This window comes from Spermophilus citellus (assembly GCF_964194105.1).
Source record: "Spermophilus citellus genome assembly, chromosome: 5".
Classification (NCBI taxonomy): Eukaryota; Metazoa; Chordata; class Mammalia; order Rodentia; family Sciuridae; genus Spermophilus; species Spermophilus citellus.
In genome coordinates this window covers 124,955,203-124,962,796 of record NC_138186.1, presented here as the reverse complement: position 1 = coordinate 124,962,796, position 7,594 = coordinate 124,955,203, and positions in this window count along the sequence as shown.

Genomic DNA, 7,594 nt, shown 5'->3' with positions numbered 1-7,594 from the left:
GCTTGAGGAAATACCTGCTGGACACCAGGCTCACCCCTCACACATTTCTGTCTGCTCTGGACAGGCTCTTATGATAATAGACAAAGAAAAGGATAAGGGGAAAGGCCAGAACTGGGAGGAAGCTTGCAATCTTCTTCCTTACGGGTCATAACTTGCTGTTTTTGCTGCCTCAGAATATTCGGCTAAGCATAAAGAAGAATGAACTGGAGGCAATCATGATAAGTGAAATAAGCCAATCCCAAAAAACCGAAGACCAGATATTCTCTCTGATATGTGGGTGCTGCTCACAGTAGGGATGGGGGAGGAGTCTAGATCCACCAGATTGGACAGAGAGGAATGGGGAAAAGGAAGCGGGTATGGGAATGGGAAAGATAGTAGAATGAACCAGATGGAACATTCCTGTGCTCATATATGAATATACGACCAGTGTAACTCCACATCATGTACAACCACAAGAATGGGAAGTTATACTCCATGTATTGTATGATATGTCAAAATACATTCTACTGTCCTCTATAATTAAAAATAACAAAGAATGCTCAGCTAAGGACGCTCCCTAAACATTCACTGAGATTTCGCCAGGTATTCTTCAGACACTATTCCCCCACCCACACAGCTGACACTGCCACCTCTCTCAGGCACTCACTTCTTTACCCCAGTGCTTGCTACTTCAAGTTGCACCAGGATATGAAACCCTGGGTAGGACGTTTTCTGGGTCCCTCACCTGCAGTGGAAGACACATGCAAATGAGACTCAATCCTCCCTGGGCAGCTTTCTTGATCCCTGGGGTACTGACTCATCAGGAATCCTAGGCTTCTGATGTCCCTTCCTGCCTCCTTCCTTCCTGTCTTTAATAAACACACTTCATGTAACTTGTGTGTAGGTGTTTTGCCTGGCCAGTCTTTGGCAGTAGTCAAAGTGTAGTCCAAGGTCCAGGGAGCTAAAGTGGTAACCAGAGCAAGGCAAACCCGCTTGTTCCCAACTATGGCTGCTTCTCTACATATAAAAGGAGGTAAAATCAATGGCTTTTGTTTTAAGCCATTAATTCAGAAATGACAAGAAAACCACACTGGATGTCTTGCTCTGTATACGCATTCGATCCAAAATCATGGAGTCCTCCCTCTCCTGAAGATTTTCTTATTTTGTCACTTCAAAAAAGAAGTAATTGTGGCACTTTTAGGAATGTGGGGAGATCAAAATATAAAATTTGGACTTCTTAAACATATTTAAACTTCTATCCCCCAAATTATCCCAGGGGAAGAATAATGTAGAAAAATTTATGCACCTTAAGGAAGATGTTAAGTACCAAACATTATAGGGAAAATATTTTACTTACTTTCGGTTACAAAATTACATTACTTTAACTTAAATCCTCACCATCAACATATGAACTATGTTGGTCAAGTGGAACCATCCTGATTTCAGAGAAAGGAAAATTGTTAAAGAGATTGTCAGACTACTGAGATGCTGACTCAGCAAACTGGATTCAGCCTACTCATCCTTTTTCTTTTCCCACATCCTCATCTGTAAACTGGAGATGATGCTGTGGAGAGGGTTATGTTACCTGGCCTTTCATTTGTTGTAAAAACGAAGTTGATGTTGGGCTTTGAACTGTTTAGCACTGTCTGGTCCATAGTGAAAGCTCAGTCATTTAATCTATTGCAGGAAAAAAAAAAAAGACAAAATTTCAATATCCTGATTTAGAAAGAGCATTTTCATATAGTACATTATTTATTCTAGACAATTGTAACCTTGTGGTTGAACTAATACAACTAGCCATTCAAATGGATGATGTTCTCATTCAAAGGTGAAAATCCTGTAAGTAAAAATAAAGAGAGACATGGTACAAGTTCAACTGCTGGATCTTGAAGCAAAATGAATGACAATATTGAGAAAAATATGTTGACTCACACGGCAAATTTTGATTTCCATTGAGTCACATTCTAAGAATAGAGCAGAGATTAAGAATTTAAAATGAAGATTATTTAAAGTAGTTTGTGAAATGTACAAGCCCCCAAAAATGAGACTGAATTTTAATTAATATTTGTAATGATATCCTTGCTAATGAAAGCCTAAAACCTTCAAATTAAAAACAAGAATAATGACAGGAAAGGATACTTGAAAATATGTTTCAGCATGCTGAACTTGTCAATAAACTTATTGTTATGGATTGGCTATGAGTTGACCCTCCCAAAAAAATTTATGTTAGGCAATACAAGAAAGTTCAGAGGTTAAATGATTAGATTATTACAGCTGCAACCTAATCAGTGGATTAATCCATTTGGTGGATTAATAATTTGAATGGATTACTGGGTGATGACTATGGATGGGGTGAGGGAGCTGGGGGAAGTCGGTCACTGGGGTGTACCCTTGGGAATTATATCTTGTCCCTGGTTCCTCCTGCACACCCATGTATATTCTCTCTCTCTCTCTCTCTCTCTCTCTCTCTCCCCCCCCCTCATTCTTCATCTCCCCACTCCCATTCCTAGCCGCCATGAACTAGCGGCTTTCCTCAGCCATGCAGTTCTGCCATGATGCTGTGCCTCTCCTCTGACCCAGAGCATTGGATTCAGCCAACCATGGACTGAATCTCTGAAACCATGAGCCCAAAATAAACTTTTCCTCTTTTAAATTATTCTTGTCAGGTATTTTGGTCACAGAAATAAAAAAATCTGACTAACAAAATTACTGGGAAAAAAAAGACATACAGCACAGAGAATTCCCATATAACCACTACTTTTAGGAAAAGGGGAGGGGGGAGGGGAAGGCATGGGAGGAGGAAAGATGGCAAAATGAGATGGACATCATCACCCTAGGTACATGTATGACTGACTGCACATGTGGTGTGATGCTGCATGGTGTACAACCAGAGAAATGAAAAGTTATGCTCCATTTGTGTACCATGAATCAAAATGCATTCTGCTGTCATATATACCTAATTAGAATAAATAAATTAATTAATGAAAAAGACACCTCCGGGGCTGTGGTTGTGGCTCAGAGGAAGAGCACTCGCCTAGTATGTGTGAGGCACTGGGTTCAATCCTCAGCACCACATAAAAATAAAATGAAGATATTGTGTCCACCTAAAACTAAAGTAAATAAATAAATATTTTTTTAAAAAAAGACACCTCCCCCCGAAAAAAAATTCTTCACAGAAAAGGAAACAATCAAGAACATGAAGAAAGAACCTACAGAATAGGAAAAAATCTTTGCCACCTGCACCTCAGACACAGCATTAATCTCCAAGATACGTAAGAAACACAAAAAACTAACACACACAGAAATAATAACCCAATCAATGCATGGGCAAAGGAACTAAACAGGCACTTTGAAGAAGAAATACAATTGGTCAGCAAATATATGGAAAAATTATTCAACATCTTTAGCAATTAGAGAAATGCAAATTAAAACTACACTGATCTGTATACGGGGTAAAAATGGGAGTTCATAACCCACTTGAATCAAACTGTGAAATATGATATATTAAGAACTATGTAATGTTTTGAACGACCAACAATAAAAAAAAAAAACTACACTGAGATTTCATTTTACTCCAGTCAGAATGGCAATTATGAAGAATGAAAGAAACAATAAATGTTGGCAAGGATGTAAGGGAAAAGTTATATGTTGCTGGTGAGACTGTAAATTGGTGTAACTACGTGGAAAGCAGTATGGAGATTCGTCAGAAAATTAGGAATCCAACCATCATTTGACTCAGTTATCCCACTCCTCAGCAGATACTCAAAGGATTTAAAATTAGCATACTACATTGACATGGCCACATCAATGTGTATAGCAGCTCAACTTAGAATAGCCAAGCTATTGAACCAATCTTAGGTGCCCCTCAACAGATGAATGGCTAAAGAAAATGTGGTACATACACACAATGGAATATTACTCAGCCATAAAGAAGAATGAGTTTATGGCATTTGCCAATAAATGGAAGGAACTGCGGACCATCCTGCTAAGTGAAATAAGCCAATCCCCAAAAAACAAAGGCCAATGCTCTGATTTGTGGATGCTAACACACAATAATGGGGAAGGAAGGAAGAATAGAAGTTCACTGGATTAGACAAAGGGTAAAGAAGGGAAGGGAGGAGGGAATGGGAATAAGAAGGCAGTAAAATGAATCAGACATAACCTTCCTATGTTCATATATGAATACACAACCAGTGTAACTCACATCATGTACAACCACAAGAATGGGAAATTATACTCCATGTATGTAAAATATGTTAAAATATAGCCCTGTCATCTGTATCTAAAAAGAACAAAAAAAATATGTTTAGGCTGAAAAGGTCTAATGAAGAAGAAAATGCTAGTTATAATATATAATTAGTACATTAATATGCTTTTATAGCATATTGTATATGCTACATAATATATATAATCTTTTTTTTTTGGTACTGGGGATCAAAGTCAGGGGCACTTAACCACTGAGCCCAGCCCTTTTTTGTATTTTATTTAGAGGCAGGGTCTTATTGAGTTGCTTAGGGCCTTGCTAAGTTGCTGAGACTGGCTTTGAACTCATGAGCCTCCTGCCTCAGCTTCAGAACCGCTGAAATTACCAGCGTGCTCCACCACACCCAGCAATATATTCTATTTTACGATAAAAAAAAAGAGGTGTGTCTTATGGCCAAAAATGTGGTCTATCATGGTGAATTGTTCGTGTGGTTTGGAGAAGAATGTGCATTCTGCTGTCGATGGATGAAATAGTCAATGGATGTCAATGAAATCTAATTGCTTGATGGTGTTTTTGAGATCCACTATGTCCTTACAGATTTTTCTGCCTTCAGGATCTGCCCATTTCTGTTAAACATGTTGAAGTCTCCAACGATAATAGTAAATTCTTTTTTTCTTACATTTTTGTCAGTTTTTGCCTTCCATATTTTGACATTCTGTTTTAAGTGGATACACATAAAAGATTCGTATTTTTTCTTGGAGAATTGACCTTACCCTCATGTAACTTTCCCTAATAACTTTCTTTGCTCAGAAGTCTGTTCTCTCTGAAATTAATATAGCTATTCCTGCTTTCTTTTGAGTAGTGTTAGCATGGTGTATCTTTCTCCATTATTTTACTTTTAACCATATGTGTCTTGATATTTACAGTTTCTTTTAGATAACATAATTGGATCATGTTCTTGTAAATGTGGGTCTTTCTGTTGCCAGTGTGGTTTTAAACTTCTGGACTCCAGTGATCCTCCTACCCCAGCCTCCGGAGTAGTCAGTACTTTAGTCATGTGCCACTATACCTGGCTTAGTTGGATCTTGTTTTTTGATGTGTTTTCATAATCTGTCTTTTAATTGATGTAATTAGACCATTAGTGTTTCAAGTCATTAGTGATGTACAGTTAGACCAATATTTACTCATTTTGTTATTGTTTTATTTTTCCATGTTCTTTGTTCCTATTTGTGCCTTCCACTCTTTTTATGACATTTGTAATCTTAATTGAGCATTTTATCGGACTCTATTTTCTCTCCTTTCTTAGCATATCACTTATCCTCCATTTTTTTATACAGTCTTTAGTAGTTGTGCTAGAGTTTGCAATATTTATTTATAAATAATCCCAGTCCTCTTTCAAATAACATTGTACTACTTTGCAGATAATGTTAATCCTGAAAAATAATAAGGTAATCCTAATTCCTCCCTCCCATTCCCTTTTATTGTTGCTGTCATTGATTTCATTTGCATATATATGTGCATACATATTTAATATGTATACAGACATAATCAAATACATATGTGCATAATCAAATGTTGCTGCCATTTTGAACAAACTGTTTTCTGTTAAATCAAGTAAGAATTAGAAGAATAAGAGTTTTAATTTTAGCTTCATGTATTCATTCTCCAGTGCTCTTTTTTTCTTTATATTGATCTGAATTTCTAACTGATCTCATATTTCTTCTCTCCAAAGGGTTTCTGTTAACATTTCTTGCAAGGTAGATCTACTGACAACAAGTTCCCTAAATTTTGTCTGAGAAAGTCCTTACTTTCCTTCACTTTTGAAAGATAATTTTGCAGAGTACAGAATTCTAGTTTGGTGAATTTTTCCATCAACCTTGTAAATATTTCACCTCACTCTTCTTGCTAACATGGTTTCTGAGAAGAATTTGGATGTAATTCTTATCTTTGCTTTTCTGTAGGTAAAATGTCTTTCTCCTTTGGTTTCTTTAAATAATATTTTTATCTTTGACTTTTCAAAATTTAGAATATGATATGCTTAGGTGTGGTTCTGGGGTAGGGGTCATTTATCCTGCTTAAGGTTTTCTAGATTTTTGGTTTGATGGAATTCTCAGCTGTTATTGCTGTAAATATATTTTCTGTTTCTTTCTTTCTTCTCCATGAAGTGTATGTTACACTATTTATAGCTGTCCTACAGTTTGTGAATATTCTGTTCCTTCTTTCCTAACCTTTTTCTCTCTTTGCTTTTCTTTTGGGGAATTTTCTAATAATTATATATGCTCAAGCTCAGAGGTGTTTTTTTTTTTTTCCTCAGCTGTGTCTAGTCTACTCATGAGCCAATCAAAGACATTCTTTTTTTTTCTGCTATAGTTTTTAAATCTCTTAACATTTCTTTATGATTCTTGGAAGCTCCATCTCTGCCTACATAACCCATTTCTTCTTTTTTTTTTTAATAATGAATTAACCCCAAGCCTTAGACTTTTTATTATTTTATTTTTTAAAGAGAGAGAGAGAGAGAGAGAGAGAATTTTAATTTTTTTTTTTTTTTTTTAGTTTTCGGCAGACACAACATCTTTCTTTGTATGTGGTGCTGAGGATCGAACCCGGGCCGCACGCATGCCAGGCAAACGTGCTACCACTTGAGCCACATCCCCAGCCCAGCCCATTTATTCTTACATGATGAATTTTTGACCATTAGAGTTCATAGGGTATTTATTTCTCTCTTTCTTGGGGATAGAACCCAGGACCTTGCACATGCTAGGCAAGTGCTGTGTCACTGAACTATATCCCGCCTGAGTCCACAGGATATTAATTATAGATGTTTTAAATTCTTAGTCTGATAATCTCAACATCCTTGCTAGGTTAGTATTTGATTCTTTCTGTCTCTTTCAAACTGTATTTTTTCCTTTTATTATGTCTCACAATTTTTGTTGATAGCCATCATGGCAAGCTGAGTAAAAAGAACTGCCATAAATAGACCTTTAGTAATGTGAAGGTAAGATGGGAGGGTGGTGTTATGGTTTGGACATTAGGTGTCTCCCCAAAATCTCCTGCATGAACTCAGGAAGTGAAATAATTAGTCTGTGAAAGCCATAACTTAATCAGTGGATTAATCCATTTGACAGATTAATAATTTGGAATAGCTGGGTGGTAACTACAAGGTAGGTGGGATGATTGAAAGAGGTGGGTCCCTGGGAGCATGCCTTTGGGGATTATGTACTTTGTTCCTGGCTCCTCCTGCATTCTCTCCTCTTTCTGGCTACCATGAGGTGAGCAGTTTTCCTCCATCACACCCTGCTGCCATAATGTTCTGCCTCACCTTGGTCCCAGACCAGTGGTGTCAGCAGACCCTGGTCTGAACTTCTGAAACTATGAGTCTAAAATAAACTTTGCATTCTTTAAGTCATTCTT